This window comes from Papio anubis, chromosome 4 (genome assembly GCF_008728515.1).
Source record: "Papio anubis isolate 15944 chromosome 4, Panubis1.0, whole genome shotgun sequence".
NCBI lineage: Eukaryota > Metazoa > Chordata > Mammalia > Primates > Cercopithecidae > Papio > Papio anubis.
Genome location: NC_044979.1, coordinates 24,090,503 through 24,107,132, shown reverse-complemented (window position 1 = coordinate 24,107,132; position 16,630 = coordinate 24,090,503). Strand labels below are relative to the sequence as shown.

At 42.5% G+C, this 16,630-nt stretch overlaps 1 pseudogene; it reads left to right on the top strand.

The window, feature by feature from the left end:
- The first annotated feature begins 7,853 nt into the window (after window positions 1-7,853).
- On the top strand, window positions 7,854-8,702 carry LOC116274464 (annotated as a pseudogene).
- The last annotated feature ends 7,928 nt before the right edge of the window (window positions 8,703-16,630 follow it).

Genomic DNA, 16,630 nt, shown 5'->3' with positions numbered 1-16,630 from the left:
GCATCCCATCAATACATAGACTGGAAATAAGTTTTGGTTTCTATAAGAGCCCAGAAGAATGCCTTTGTCTATTGTCCAACCCCAGTTTGATGCTCTTTGGGAATTTGACGAATACCTTGTCCTTAATCTATGTGAATCATACTGACTACACATATAGTTTACCGTACTTTGTTCTTAGACAAAGGTGCATGCCAGAAAAATGGCTTGCAATCTTTTTGCAAAGCACCTTCACAAAATACAGGTTTGCCCAGCCTTTTTGTAGCCTTCTAGAGCTCTTTTTGCACCCCATTCTAACACAGCTAACAGGTGTTAGCTGTGTCTGTGCATACTAGGTGTGGTTCAGCAAGCCTTCCACCAAAAGCCAGCATCCTTTGATGCTCTTGAGGTTAGAAAGCCTTGATGAGCTTGATCCAGAACACTCAGAAGAATTTGGAAAGACTCTCCATTCAGAGTCAGTAAAACAAATTTCATCAGTCTTTGGAAACTGAGACTCTATCAAAGCAGTAACTTCCAGTACAGTAACTTAGCAAAACTCTCTAGAAGAAGAAAAATGAACTGACAGAAACCCATAGAAGAAAAAGTTAACTCTAATATTGTAGCTTCCAATATTTCAAATTAGAAGGTACAAAATAATAAATTGATTAGCCCTAATTGGCAGGTAGAAAAACACATTTTTCCAAGATAGCCTCAGAAAAGTCACTTGAAGATCCTTGAAGACAATTTTGGTTTCTTTCCAACAACCTCTCTTCATGATACTCTACCTCACCCCAACTGCTCTTTCTGCTCCATCACCCTCCAATCTTTCCCCTAATTATGCAAGTTTGGGAACTCCATCTGCCTGGTAATGACTCAAGCACTAGGCCTCTCTAAACTCCATGCTGGTGATTTTCCATTTAGTGCTTTCTTTAAAAGTGCTCCCTCCTGGAAAAATTTTTACGGAACAGACTAGCCCAGATATTTTTCCATGTAACTTCTATAAAAATTGTTGCTACTGGGCAAATTCATTTGTCCCCAACTGACAGAATTTGAACTTGAGCCTAAAACTGGGAACTTGCTTTGTGTAAAACAGCCAAGTTCCTTCTTCCATGAGAGTTCTCTTGACTTGGAGGTTGCTCTGCCAGTTGAAACTCCTGAGTCCAAATCCAAAGAGCTAATCTCTTGTGAAAATGATACACCTTGAGTGGCCAGGTTGGTACACACAGAAGGGTCATCTGTTAGGGACATGGACTCAATATCAGAGGCTTTGTTGCTGTTTTGATAATAATTGAGTATACAGCTTGATTGCATGAAGGTATAACTGTGTCTAAAGTTAGAGTGATACCTATAGTCTCAGCTTCTCAGGAGGCTGAGGTGGGATGATTGCTTGAGCCCAGGAGTTAGAGACCAGCCTGGACAACATAGCAACATATCTCTAAAATAAATAAATAAACCCAGAATATTTTGGCTGGGCCATGCAAATGTGAAAAGTTGTATCAGTGGAATTTCTATAGCAACAATAGCACTCTAGTTGAGACATGCTATTGTAATGGCCCCCTAACATCCCCCATTGCCTCTGTAATCTTTGTAAAATGTACACATCTCAAGATTTTTGATCTCCCATCTTTTGATAAGTATATATATCAAAATTTAGTTTGAAAAAGGGAAAAAAAATCTTCAATGGAATCCTCCTGAGAAACACTCTAGTAATTGGAATCTTAACATGCTCTGAACCAGTAATCTCCCATCATGGGAATTATTTCCCAAGGAAATAATTTAAAAGGAAAACACACACACACACACACACACACACACACACACAGGTATAGGGCTGGGCCGGGACCAAGGTAAGGCAAATGAGGTACACAGGTGCAAATTTTCATGCCAGAAGGTAGGAGCTTCCTTACATTTATGTCCTTGGCTCCTGCCTCCCCTTAGTCCTAGGCCTGCACACAGGTATACACATATGTGTATGTATTTTTAAAATGCTGTATACGTAAAATAAAACTATAAATATCCAACAATAGCAAGAGATAAGGTGTAGCCATCAAAAGTAAAGATGATAAAGACACAGAGAAAAATATATATGAGGTAATGTTAAAGTGAAAGTGGAAAACAAAGTCATGTAACTATGACATGATGCTAAGAAGGAAAATACAACTCATAACATTTGGGAAAAATTAGGAAGAAGCCAGAAGCAAATGGGGAATACTCTTTGTCAGATTATTTCCTTAATAATCTGAACACGTTTTAAATTAAAAGACAACTTCTTATGAACTGTCAAATTCACACAGGATAAAACTTAAACTCCTGAGCCTGGCATTCAAGGCCCTGCGAGATCTGGTACAAGTTTGAATATACAAAAAACCACCCAAATGTTTATTTAAAAAGGTAAATCATATGGTATGTAAATTATGCCTCAATAAAACTGCTATAAACAAACAAAGGTTACATGCTACATGTCCAACACAAGCTGGTGGAGCTGAGGGTGGCAGTAGGCTCTGTTCACATTGTCACTCAAGGACTCAAGCTATGGAGGTCCTACCACATTGTTTCCCTGCTGTCCCAACTTAAGGCTTCAGGGTTTGGCTTAGGAAGGCAAAAGAGAACCTGAGTCTCAAATGAGCAATCCATTGCTCAGGCCTGGAAGTGGCACACATCACTTCTACCTATAATCCTTTGACCAGATCTGGTGGTAGAGCCCAGTCAGGCCTATCTTCAATGGGATGGGGAAGTGTCATCCTCCTGTGTGCCAGAAAACAGAAGTGAATGGGTATGGTGAGCACTAGAAGTCTCTTCCACAATGACAAACCACTACTGAGTCTTTATTATGGTTCAGACACTGGATTATGGTTCAGCACTTGGCATATGTTATATGAAGGTGCTGCTGCTGCTGCTTATATATCTATTGAGCTTTGTATATGGCCAGCACTATTCTATGAGCTTTATGTACATTAAATCATTTAATTTTCATAACCACCCCTTTCACGGATACCATTATCAATCCATCTTACATGTGAAGAAACTGAGATGCAGAGAAGTGAAAACAATTGCTAAGATCTCACATTAAGTAAATGTTAGGGTCAATATTTAAACCTAGGAATTTGACTATAGCACTCAAACTCTCAACCACTACCAGTAGCTTTCAAATTTTTAAACTGTGACTCACACTAAGAATTTTGGAATGAGTGACGTCAGGAAGAAGGTTGATTAGAAATGCCTAGTTCTTATCCCTGCCACAAGACAGGACCAAGGGAATGAATAAGCCGCTAATATTTAACTGGAATTATGAAAAGAGAGCATTAAGGTGCAGTGGGGCAGTAGAGGGGAATTTGTAGTGATTGGAAGCCCAAGAGAGTACCATGGAGGCACATGGCATCTGTAGCCCCGTCTTGCCTGCCACAATTGCATCAGCCCAGAGACAGGAGGGAAGTCCCCTTGTAGGGAAAAGTTAAAAGAACCCCACCAGTCTCCATTGCCACTGTAAATGACCCCAAGTCCTCATTATAAAATAATCCCACAGTCCTTGCAAGCCCTGTGCCCAGTTTGAAGAGCTTCTGGGAATCCATATAGCTGTATCACTCTGGATTAGGAGAACAGGGTGTGTACACACCTTTCCCGTAGTGAGCCAAGCTGCTGCAGCATGGCACCATCTTGAGATCAGAGCCATCTCTGGACTGTGCCTTGCTCTGGGGGCCATAGCCATTGCACTTCTCCAGCACTGGGGCTCCATCTTCATTCCACCAAGCCCACATGTGGGCCAACTGCACAAAGACTGGGCCCAGGATTGGCTGTGACTCTGGTCCTGCACCACAGTGAAACCAACCCCTGTCATCTGCAATACAGCTGAAGGAACAGTCTGGCAGTTTCACCCAGGGTGAACCTTCCTTTAAGCCAGCCAAATGGCTATGTGTCCTCCCTCAAGCAGGAGAGGTCCCAGCCCATCAAACAACTGACATGCCTACCCCTAGGCTAGCAGAGTGGCCATATGCAGATGTACAGAGCCTGGAAAACAGGCCTATAGCACCTACTTCCTCCATGAACACACCCTTGGCTTGCCTCACATTCACAACCAGGGCTTGGAGAAACGAGAAGCTGACTGAGTAGCTGTGTGAAGCCCACACAGGTGGCCGAATCCCACAACTCCAGCTGCATGGAGTCTGGGCCCAGGATTGCCTGTGACTCCGGTCCTGCACAGCAGTGAAACCAACCTACACACTCTCTGGTTTTAGAGCTGGAGGAAGATTCTGGAAGTCTTGTCTAAGGAGAGCCTACACTTAAGCCAGCTAAACTGCTGCACACCCTCTCCAAAGTGAGAGGGGTCCTTGATCCACCTAACAGCTGACATGCCACTGGGCCCACAGAGCAGCTGTGTGCCCATGCCCAGGGCCTAAGACACAGTAGCAGCATGGGACCACACCCCTACCATGAACATGCTGCTGACCTGCCCAAAGGACCTGCATGTGCAATCAACACTTGAGAAACAGCTCTGTTGGCCACCCCCAGCAGACATGCACCCAGGACAGCCAAGAAGGTGTGTGGCTGCATCTCATACCTGAGAAATGGCCCTGTGGATTGCCCTGGCAAACACACTTCCAAGCAGCTAAGCAGCCATGCACTCATATTTTGGGCCTGGGAGATAGCCCCATAGGCAATCCTTAGAAGGGAAGCAGGCGGGCCATCAAAGCAGCCACACACCTGCCCCCTCGGGCTTGAGAAACAGCCCCATGGCATGAAATCACAGTGAGCCAGACCCGAAGTTGGCCAACCCAATGTGGCCACACATGCACTCAGACATGAGAAAGGCCTGGCAAGCCCACCATGGCAAAGCTGCACTGCCACTGCCACAAAATCTCTCATCCTAGGACACTGAGATACTCACAAACATTGCAAGGAAAGATTACAGTTGAAGAAACTATGCAGATGCTACACTACTGCATCCACCTAGAAACACAGCCAACACACTGCTCTGAACCTACTCCCCAAGACCGATCTACGAGAATAAGTCTTTCCCTATAAAACCTACTCCATGAAATTGGAAGGGGTGACTGTTCCACCAGATGTGTAGAAATCAGTGTAGGGACACATTAAGCAAGAAGAAGCAAAGAAACATAATGCTTCCAAAGGAACACAGTAATTCTCTAGTAACAGACTGTAATAATAAGGAAATACACAAAATGCCAGGAAAAGAATTCAAAATAATAATCTTAAAGAAACTCAATGAAATAAAAGAGAATAAAGATAGAAAACTCAATAAAATTAGGAAAACAATTCATGATTTGAATAAGAAATTCAACAATGAAAAGAACCAAACAGAAATCCTAGAGCTAAAGAATTCAATGAATAAAATAAAAATACAACTGAGAGCTTCAATGATAGATGAGACCAAGCAGAAGAAAGAATTTCTGAACTTAAAGATAGGTCATTTGAAGTAAAACAAGCAAATGAACAAAAAAAGAAAAAAAGAATAAAGGAGGCATACAGGAGTTATGAAGCACCATTAAGCAAACAAATATTTGGATTATGGCATTACAGAAGGAGAGTATAAAGGAAATGATATAAAAAACTTATTTAATTAAATAAGTCCAGGTGCGGTGGCTCATGCCTGTAATCCCATCACTTCGGGAGGCCGAGGCAGGCAGATTTCTTGAGGTCAGGAGTTTGAGACAAGCCTGGCCAACACAGTGAAACCCTGTCCCTATTAAAAATACAAAAATTAACCTGGCATGATGGTGGGCACCTGTAATCCCAGCTACTTGGGAGGCTGAGGCAGGAGAATCACTTGAACCTGGGAAGTAGAGGTTGCAATGAGCTGAGATCATGCTACTGCACTTGCCTGGTCAACAGAGTAAAACTCCATCTAAAAAAGAAAAGCATATTTAATAAAATAATACCTGAAAACTTCCCAAGTGTTGGGAGACAGGCTGTTATCCTGATTCAGAAAGCTCAAAGAATCACAAACAGGTTGATATGCCTCTCTGAGGCATATTATAGTCAAATTGTCAAAAGGCAAAGGCAAAGAAATAATTCTAAAAACAGCAAGAGAAAAGCATTAAATGACATATAAGAGAATCCCCATTAGACTAACTGTGGATTTCTTAGCAGAAATTGTACAGGTCAGGAGAAAAAGGGGTGATAATATTCAAAGTACTGAAAGAAAAAATGACCGCTCAAAAATATTATACCCAGCAAATATATATTTTGGAAATGAAGAAGAAATAAAATCTTTCACAGGCAAGCAAAAATTAAGGGAATTCATCACCGCTAGACCAGGTTTACAAAAATGCTCAAGAGAGTCATACCTCTAGAGGTGAAAAGACCCTAATCACCATAATGAAAATACGTAAAACTATGAAACTCATTGGTAGGGCCGATACACAAAGGAAAAAGGGAAATCGAACCTTATCTCTACATAAAACCACCCAACCACAAAAATAAATAATAAGGGAGGAAATAAAGAACAGAAGATATACAAGACAACCAGAAAATGATTAATAATGGCAGGAGTATGTCCTCAACTATCAATAAGATTCTAAAAAAAATTTTAAAGGCCAGGTGCAGTGCTTCAGGCCTGTAATCCCATCACTTTGGGAGGCCAATGCAGAAGGATTGCTTGAGCCCAGGAGTTCAAGACCAGCCTAGGCAAAATAGTAAGATCCTGTCTCTACCAAAAGCAAAAAAAAAAAATAGCTGGGACTGATGGCACATTCATATGGTCCCAGTTACTCCGGAGGCTGAGGTAGGAGGATCACTTGAGCCCAGGAGTTCAAGGCTGCAGTGAACTATGATTGCATCACTGTACTCCAGCCAACCTGGGTGATAGAATGAAACCCTGTTACTATAAAACAAACATATAAATAAATAAATAAATAAATTTGAAATTATATCAACTTTCTTCTCTGACCACAATGGAATAAAACTAGAACTCAATAACAAGCCCGGGGCCAGGTACCCGGGCAAGATTGGCAAGTTGACTTCACTCACATGCCGCCCAAAAAATGGTTCTTCTATCTTCTAGTCTTTTTCTGTGCTTTCTCTGAGTGAGTAGAAACATTCCCAACAACTTCAGAAGGTGCAAATATCATCACACACAAACTCTCATCATGCATATAATTCCCCGTTTCAGACTCCCAACATCCATCCAGTCCAATAACAGGCCCACCTTCATCAGTCAAATTACCCAAGGCATCTCTACATCCTTAGGCGTAAAATGGGTTCTCCACACACCCTACAGGCCTCAATCTTCAGGCAAAGTTGAAAAAGTTAACTCTGTCCTTAAAGCCCAACTCACCAAGCCGGCTCTAGAAACCCACCAGTCATGGACAAAAAACCTCTCTTTCACCCTCATGAGACTCCACGTAACACCAAAGTCACCCTCTTTTTATAGTCCCTTTGAAATCATGGATGGCTGAACTTTCGTCTTGGAGCCTCCACCCTTCCCAGACTCTGAGTCACTCGGTAATTACCTTCTCTCCTTAATCCAGACACTGGATTTTCATTCGTGAAGCAGCAAATGAGACCATGCCTCTCCCTGTCGACACCTCCTTGTCCTCTCAACATAACTGTCTTGCAGGCATAGACATGTTTATCTGCCAACCTGATGCTCGCAAAAAGCTACAACTGAAGTGGACAGGCCCCTACACTGTGGTACTCAGTACACCAACTGCAATGAGAGTCCAAGGACTCCCCCACTGGATCCATTGCACCAGGGTCAAGCTCACCCCCAAGGCTACTTCTTCCTCTAAAACATTAACAGCTAAGTGGTCCTCCAGGCCAGTTTCTCCTACCAAGCTTAAATTAACCCCAAAATTTTTCTTAAAACCAAAAACCCCCTAGAAAGCCTAAACATGAGGAAGACTAATCACCTTCTTCCAGAGATGGCCTCTATCTACCCAACCACTTGTTGTGTCTCACTTCCAACCAAAGATCTTAATAGAAGAATATCCCTCACCACAATCCTAATCCTGTCAGTAGCCACCCTGCTGTCCACAGCAGCCCCTCCAAGCTGCTGTGAGCGTTATCAGTCTTTCCACTATGGAGGAAAAATGCAACAGTCCTTTACTTACCATAATCATATAGAAAAATCCTGTTATGGAACCTTAGTCGAGGAATGTGTTGAATCAGGGAAAAGTTATTATAAAGTAAAAAATCTAGGAGTAGAGTATCTGGCAGTTGTAATGGGGCTATATGTCCAAAAGGTAAGCAGTGAGTGGCTTTGCTTCACCAAAATTGGACAATGGGGAGTAAACACTCAAGTGCCAGAGGACATAAACAGAGAACAGCTTACAGCCAAAGCAAAGGCCAAAGCCAACAACTCCCCTCCAAAATAACCCATGGTATTTCCACCCCTTTATACAAAACTACAAGCAGGCGTATCCCTTCCCAAGCCAGGAAAAAAACCTGTTTGTAGATCTGGGAGAATGCATCGTGCTTACCATGAATGCGTGCAATTGCTGGGTATGTGGGGGAGCTCGTATGAGTGAACAGTGGCCGTGGTATGGGATAGACATTCTCCCCTACTTACTAGCATCCCAAGACTCCAGCCTCACTTTCAGTCCTCAGGAACACCCGCAGTCCTGGACACTTACCAACCCAGTAAGAGGGATGGTGTGCATACTGCAAGTGGACTAATAAAACCCATTGCACCATAGGTGAAAGTCCCTGTCACCAAACCCTAACAGTCAACACCTCCACAGCAGAGTGGTGGCCAAGGTTACCCCACGGAGCCTGGTCTCCTAACTTAAGCTACCTCAATCGTGTCTCGTCAAAAAGGGCCTGGAACTGTACAAACACCACTAACCCTTATGCCACATACCCCGCCTAAGTGCACTATGGGACAATCTTATGAACACCAGCCTACAGTGGATTGCCCCTGATGGATTCCTTTGGATATGTGGAACCCAGGCTTACTTGTGGCCACCTTATCGCTGGCAAGGTACTTTCTTCCTAGGAACAATTAAAACTGGATTCTTTTTATTTCCAAAGCAGGCAGGCAACACCCTCAGAGTCCCTGTGTATGATAACTAAACAAAGAAAAATGATCCTTAAAGGTAGGTCGAAACCAAAGATGGCAAGAGAATGAGGGGCCTCCACAATGGATCATCAAATATTACGGTCCTGCCACTTGGGCTGAGGATGGTTATTGCACTCCCATATATATGCTAAATAGAGTAATTAGACTACAGGCTGTTCTAGAGATAAACACTAACCAAACCACCTCAGCCCTGGAAATGCTCACGCAACAACAAAACCAAATGTGCACGGCAATTTATCAAAACAGGCTGGCACTAGACTACTTATTAGCAGAAGAAGGTGGGGTCTGTGGTAAGTTTAATATCTCCAATTGCTGTCTTAACATAGACGGTAACAGAAAAGCAGTTCTAGAAATCACTTCAAACATCAGAAAAGTAACCCATGTACCAGTCCAAACCTGGAAGGAATGGGAACCGACAAACCTAGGAAGGTGTTTCTCTCATTTAGGAGGATTTAAAACGCTGGTAGGGGCAGTAATCTTCATCATTGGGTTCCTCCTGTTTCTCCCCTGTATTATCCCACTGATAATAAAAGCCATTAAAAGTCTTATTGAAACTACAGTCAACCGCCAGACAATCCTGCTACAACGACACAACGGATACCAACCCATCTCTCAAAAATACCTCAAAATTAAGTTTTTCTTTTCTCCGAGGTGCCCACACCACCCTCTATGTCATGCCTGAAGTAGTTATTTAAAAAGGCATCCCTTTTCCCTTTTTCTATAACCAAATAGACAGGAATGAAAGACTTTCCCCAGGTCCTGAAAGCTTGGGGGAATGAATAACTCCTCCTTTCTCAGGTCCAGTGCCAAGGCACAAGGTCACCTGCGCCAGCAGTGTGCGTCAGCAAGATAGCAGAAGCAGGAAGAGAGCTGGCCGGAAGATACGTACCCCTTGAAGACGGAGAGAGAGGCCGTGGGGGTACCACAGAGCAGTTACATCAGACTGGGATGCTTCCTGTTTACAGGAGACTATAAAACCTCTGCCCCATCCTCATTTGGGGCTGACACCATTTTAGGCCTCAGCCCATCTGCACCCAGGCGCTCATTAAAACAGCGTGTTGCTCCACACTGCCTTGTGCTGTTTGTTGGCGAGCTCTCGGGGTTCCGACCGATGTTAGAATCTTGAACTTTCTGGCCACCAGCTCCTGTTTTCCTCTTTGATGGCCAGATCCATGCCTTTCATGAAGCATTCTAATATTGGGAGCAACTTTTGGAAACTGCTAGGGCCATGGCTACCTTTGAGATGGTGAAAATTTACTTTGCTAAGCAAACCTCCTGGAAGAAAAGATTTCTGTGCACAGGTGAGGAACCTGTGGTATTAGCAAGTTTGGCACCTTTATGGAAGAGGTGCATTCATTCAATTATTCAGTAAATTCATTCATTCATCCCACAAGCATTCACCATTTAATATCAACAGGAACTCTTTTTGGCCCTAGGATTACAGAGATGAAGAGAATAAGTCTCCAGACTCAGCACAGTGGCTCACGCCTGTAATCCCAGCACTTTGGGAGGCCAAGGCGGGCAGATTACAAGGTCAGGAGTTCGAGACCAGCCTGGCCAATATGGTGAAATCCCGTTTCTACTAAAAATATAAAAAATTACCTGGGTGTGGTGGTGGGGACCTGTAGTCTCTGCTACTCGGGAGGCTGAGGTAGGAGAATCTCTTGAACCCGGGAGGTGGAAGTTGCAGTGAGCCAAGATTGTGCCACTGCACTCCAGCCTGGGCAACAGAGTGAGATTCCATCTTAAAAAAAAAAAAAAAAAAAATCTCCAATTATATGAGGCTTTCTTTCTAGAGACTGGCCAAGACATTGGTCACTGCCCTTGAGCTGATGACCAAGTGCACCACCTGAAGCTCTGTTCATTGGGAGGACTTCACCTCGGCATTGTCTTCCAAAGTTATTCCCAAGTGGGCCATCGTGTAGCTGCATCCATTTTTGACTTGCACCCACATAACCAATTCACCAACTCAGAAACCAAGCTCAGGCTTTTTCCTCCTCCATTATCTAGTTATAAGGCATCCCCTGCACCACCACTCAGGTAAAGCGATGGAGAGGTGCTGGTGCAACAGTGGATGACATGGCTCTGAGTCACCTGCTCACACGGCTTACTTGTGCCCTCTGGTTTTGCTCATGCTTGATGTTGGATATACACTTCTGCTTTGGATGCATTGTTACTGAGCCTAACCAACCTATGGACTTGGGGGGTCTGATAGAACCTAGGACATGATGTGAATTGTGGCTACATTGTCACTTCTGTCCTGTGATCAGGCACTCTGCCTCTATCTGGGTCTGGTAGCGCACCAAAAGTTGTTTTTCAAAAGACATTAAATGATCTGCTGCTAATGGCATGGACTTGCTCCAGAGTTCCAGGTCTTCATTGTGATTCTCCCAATTGAGGCTTTCCATAAGTTCTACACACATCCTTTCCCACCATTGGTACTCTGATACTGATACCATAGGGTCTGCTGGGTTTTATGGCCCGAGCAGCATTGCAACCTTATCTGGCTGCTGAGCTCTTTCTTCCACTGGGCCTCACCCAAAGCTAGCTGCCTTGGTGACATCTAGGATATGAGTTGGAGCAGTATTCACAAGTGTGAAATATGCTGCCACCAGGGCTTGAAGAGAACTACCGAGAGCTATACTTCCATCTTCATTTATGACAGTTAGATTTAGATAGGGAGATGCAATTTATCCTTTCTTGTACTTGGGGAAAATGTCCCAGAAAGTGCCAACCACCGGACTCCTAAAGGTTTTACTGGTGTGACATACATCCTGAGTCTTAATAGGATTTATTTCACCCCTCTGGAGTATGTTTCTTACCAAAGTGTCCAATGTGCTACCCATTTCTTGCTCATATAATCCAGTTAGCATCATGTTATGAACATGATGGATCAATGTGGGATGTCCAGATAGTCTAGATATCTTTGAACTCTGACAATAGGTAGGAAAGCTAACCTAGCCTTGGGATGAAGCTGTAAATGCATACTATTGTCTGTTCTATCTGAATGCAGACTGTCTCTGATCCTCTTTATTGATTGGAACAGAAAAAGATGATTTGCCAGCTAAACATAAATGTAAGGAGTAACTACTGTGATCAATTACAGCATCTTAACTGGATAAAGAGGGACAAGAAGAAGTTGATTGTCCAGGAAGATTGTGACAGACAGTAAAATGAGATAAGATTAGTGGATCAGAGATCTTAACGGTGTCCAAGAATTGATAAAGGATGAGCGTTACAGGGAACAAGATGGAAAAGTAAGAGGTAGTGGTCAGAATATGTTGCTTACATTTGAAACTCAATGGTAGTAGATTTGTTTGTAATGACAATAAAAAGAGGAAAAGTTCTTAACAATTGAGGGGGTACATTAACTGAGATAACAAAGTCACTGAGAATTATATGGATATGGAAAGTCCCCAAGAATGATTACAAAAGTGGTAGCAAAATGCGATAAAATCTCTGATGAATGAGCGTGACCTTAAGGTCATTTAAAATAATAGTAGCGTGTATAGTTTTGATGCTGAGTACTTCAAAGTATCTGGGATATTGACAAAAAATAAACTAAGAACTGCAATATCCAAAGAGAATATCTACCTTACTTTTAGGATCATTGGTATGAGGATGGACAAAGAAAAACAAGCCAATTTTTAAGGGAACAGCAGGTGAAGCAATGTCCATAAAGGAATGCATGTTATCAGTTATAGCAAGAACAGGAAATGAACACTCAGAGAAGAGATAGAAGATAAGGTATAAGGAATGTTGACAATGAGGATTGTTGGCAGTGGTCTGTTGATAAATAAAGTTTAACAATCAGTTCTTTGGGAGAGGTGGGGTGGAGTCCTGATAAGCAGCCCTTGCCAGTTTCCAGGGGATTAATGCTCCCACAGTGACCTATTTTAAACTGTCTGACATTCAGTGCCAAGACTGGGGCTAGGACAATCTCAGTAATCATGAGGACTAAGGTTTTAATGCAATATTCTAAAAAACCAAAATCAATGCAAAAAATCCATGACAAGCAAAGTATCAAAACCTGGACTAAAGATGGGCTGCTGTTTGTGTTTTTGGACCCACATGATTGTGTAATAGCAACAGTTGTTTCCAGTCAGCCCGGGGCTCCTCAGTCTTAGTGGCTTTTGAGTTACCCAACAGGGAGTTTTATGAGAGTTGACAGTGGCATGGGAACAGATTGAATTGGGCAAATTTATATTTCTACATATCTCTAATTTACTTATGCAGGACTTTATACATAATCATGGTCTTCTGTTTGTTTTTTAATTTTTTTAAAGAGATGGGGTCTTGCTATGTTGCCCAGGCTGGCCTAGAACTCCTGGGCTCAAGCCATATACCTGCCTCAACATTCCCAGTAGCTGAGACTACAGGTGTGTGCCACTGTGCCTGACTAATCATGGTTTTTCTTCTTTTTTCTTTTTTTTTTTCTTGAGACAGGTTCTTGCTCTGTCACCCAGGTTGGAGTGCAGTGGCACCATCTCGGCTCACTGCAATGCCTGCCTCCCAGGTTTAAGCAATTCTCATGCCTCAGCCTCCTGAGTAGCTGGAATTACAGATGTGCGCCACCACACCCAGCTAATTTTTATATTTTCAGTAGAGATGGGGTTTCACCATTGTTGGCCAGGCTGGTCTTGAACTGCTGACCTCAGGTGATCCACCCACCTTGGCCTCCCAAAGTGCTGGGATTACAGGCATGAGCCACCATGCCCAGCCTGTTTTTGTTCTTTATCATAATACTTAGTTTTTTCCACTTGGTTTACCACATGACAGGATATTTTGATAACTATATAGGGGTGCCTGTTTTTTCCTCTTGACTCAGGTTCCGATATGATTTCATATGGCACTGCTGGTTTCTCTGAACATGGAGTCAAGGAGAGATGAGCCCAGTTGCCTCTCGGTGGCCTGTGCAATGGGCTCCAGCGGGCCAGTGAGTGATGATCCTCATGGGAATACAAATAACTCTGCACACAGCTACAGGCATTGGGCTATAGCATGGCCTCAGGGGAACTTCCATTCTAGTGGCAGAGATAGATAAATGCTAAGCAAAGTAATAAATTTATTAACCAAACAAATACAATGATTTCATAGGATGATTACAACATCGAAAGGGTTAAAACAGAATGATGGGGTGGAGAATGCCTGGGGACCGGGGAGGGAGTGAGGAGGCCTCACATTTCATTAAAAAATTTCAAGTACTCTGCGGAAATCTTGAAAGAAGTCTTGTTTACTGTTGTGAGAGTCATCAGTTTCATTAGAATTGGGGCTTTGAATCACCATTTTTTGAGAGGTTTTTTGTCAAGAAATGAGAGCAGACTTTAAGAAACTCACTGACTGTGCAGAGGCCTTCTGGAGGCACAAAATTGAACTTCAAGCACTTTTCTCTTTTGTTGAGAGAAAAGGAAAGACCATTGTTAAAACCATTTGCCAAGCTTGAACATTTATTGGTGTCACAAATTATTGTAAATATGTTTTCTATAATTTTTGTGAAAGAAATACATTTCCAATGTAATAAAAGCCATTATGACTATAATTTGGAGTATATGTTTTCATGTACATTCTCCCAGAGAAGAGTTCTAAGCTTTCTTTCAGATCCTAGAGTGGGTTTCTGACCCAAAAAGGTTAAGATTATTAGAGAGCAGCCTCTATAAAATGTACATGCTAAAAGTACACACTACAAGTCCATAGACTGCAACATGCCTCTCTCTTTGTCTCTCCACATACACAGACACACACACACACTAACATACACATACATAACTTGTCATATATACATGTGGCAAAATGCTTACGTAAGCTTCCTATTTAAAAGTTGAATTGTAAGACTGTTAGTAAATCTTTAATACAGCTTGTGGGAAATGTTTCATGAAACTCTATACTTAGTTCTGATGATCAGTGCAGAAAAATTCCTAGTAAGTTTTAGAGGAAGTAAAATTATAGTTGAGAAATCTACTCTAATGCCAACCAAGCAAGGGGAACTGAGTTTTCTAAGAGAACATTTCTTAGTAAACCAAGAAATCAGCAAAGTGTTGTTTCAACCCTTCTCTACCACTTCTTCCTTTCTACTGCCTGGAATGTGAATGTAATGGCTGGAGCTCAAGCAGCCAGTTGGGATTATGAGATAGCGTGGTTAAAGCAGCAGAATAGAAAGAGACAACAACCTAAAGAAAGAAACTAATGCAAAAATTAATGTAGATAATTTATTTGGGCAAAGGTTGAGGACAACTGCCTGGGACACACTTCAAGTTGCCTTGAGGAATGCTCATTTGTCCTTTGTTACAAGCAGGGTATTAAAGGCAAAGGGGGACGAAGAGTATGCTGATAAAAATGTTGTTTGACTGGAATTCTCATTGGTTTACAGAGATAACATTGGCTGGTGATTGGTTTATGCATTGTCGAACTATAGGGTGTGAGCTGTGATGTCCAGCATATGGTTTTTTTTTTTTTTTTTTTTTTTTTTTGAGACTGAATTTTGCTCTTGTTGCCCAGGCTGGAGTGCAATGGCACAATCTCATCTCACTACAACCTCCGCCTCCCAGGTTCAAGCGATTCTCCTGCCTCAGCCTCCCGAGTAGCTGGGATTACAGGCATGCACCACCACACCCGGCTAATTTTGTATTTTTGGTAGAGATGGGGTTTTTCCACGTTGGTCAGGCTGGTCTTGAACTCCCAACCTCAGGTAATCTGCTGACCTTAGCCTCCCAAAGTGCTGGGATTATAGGCTTGAGCCACTGCATCCGGCCAGCATATGGTATTTTATGGCTATTTGGCATCAGTTAGTCCAGAGCCCACGTAGCAAGTGGCTTCAAGAGGTAATTATCTAGCTCAAAGGGGAGGGAGAGGTTACAGCTGCTGCATTTCAATGCTTCCCTGGGCCTGATCATTAAAGGGGGCTACCATTCCTCAGAAAGAAAATTTATTTTCTTTCATAGAACCTAGATTCTGTTAAAGGATGCAGCTGCCATGTCAGACTTGCCTTCCTCCAATCTCCTTTTTGGAGATAGAAGGAAAAAAACCCTCTCATCCTATTAATGTTACTCTTTTGGGGTCTGTATTACAGCTGAAACTGACCCTAACCTTTGAAGGATTACAATAAACTCTGCACACATTATCTCACTTATGCATCATTATAACCCACAGGTAAGTATTATTGCACCAGTTTTGTAGTTAAGGAAACAAGACCTACAGGGCTTGAGTAGATGACAGAGTCAGGCAGCCCGGCTTTAGAACTGGTTCTGTTAATCCATACCAGGCATTATTCCAAGCACTTAAGAAGTACAGAGATATTGTGGGCTTGACTGCAGACCACATTAATAAAACAACTAGCATGATAAATCAAGTCACATGACGTTTTTTGGTTTCCCAGTGTAAATAAAAGTTATGTTTACATTACACTATACAATATACATTGTGTAATATAATTGTACAATAGCATTGTGTCTAAAACACAATGTGTCTACCTTAATTTAAAAATACTTTATTTCTAAAGAAAAAAAAAAAGCTAAACCATCATCTGAGCCTTCACCAGGTCTTAATGTTTTTGCTCTTGCCTTTATGTTGATGGCTGCTGCCTGATCAGGGTAGTGGTTGCTGAATATCGGGGTGGCTGTGGCA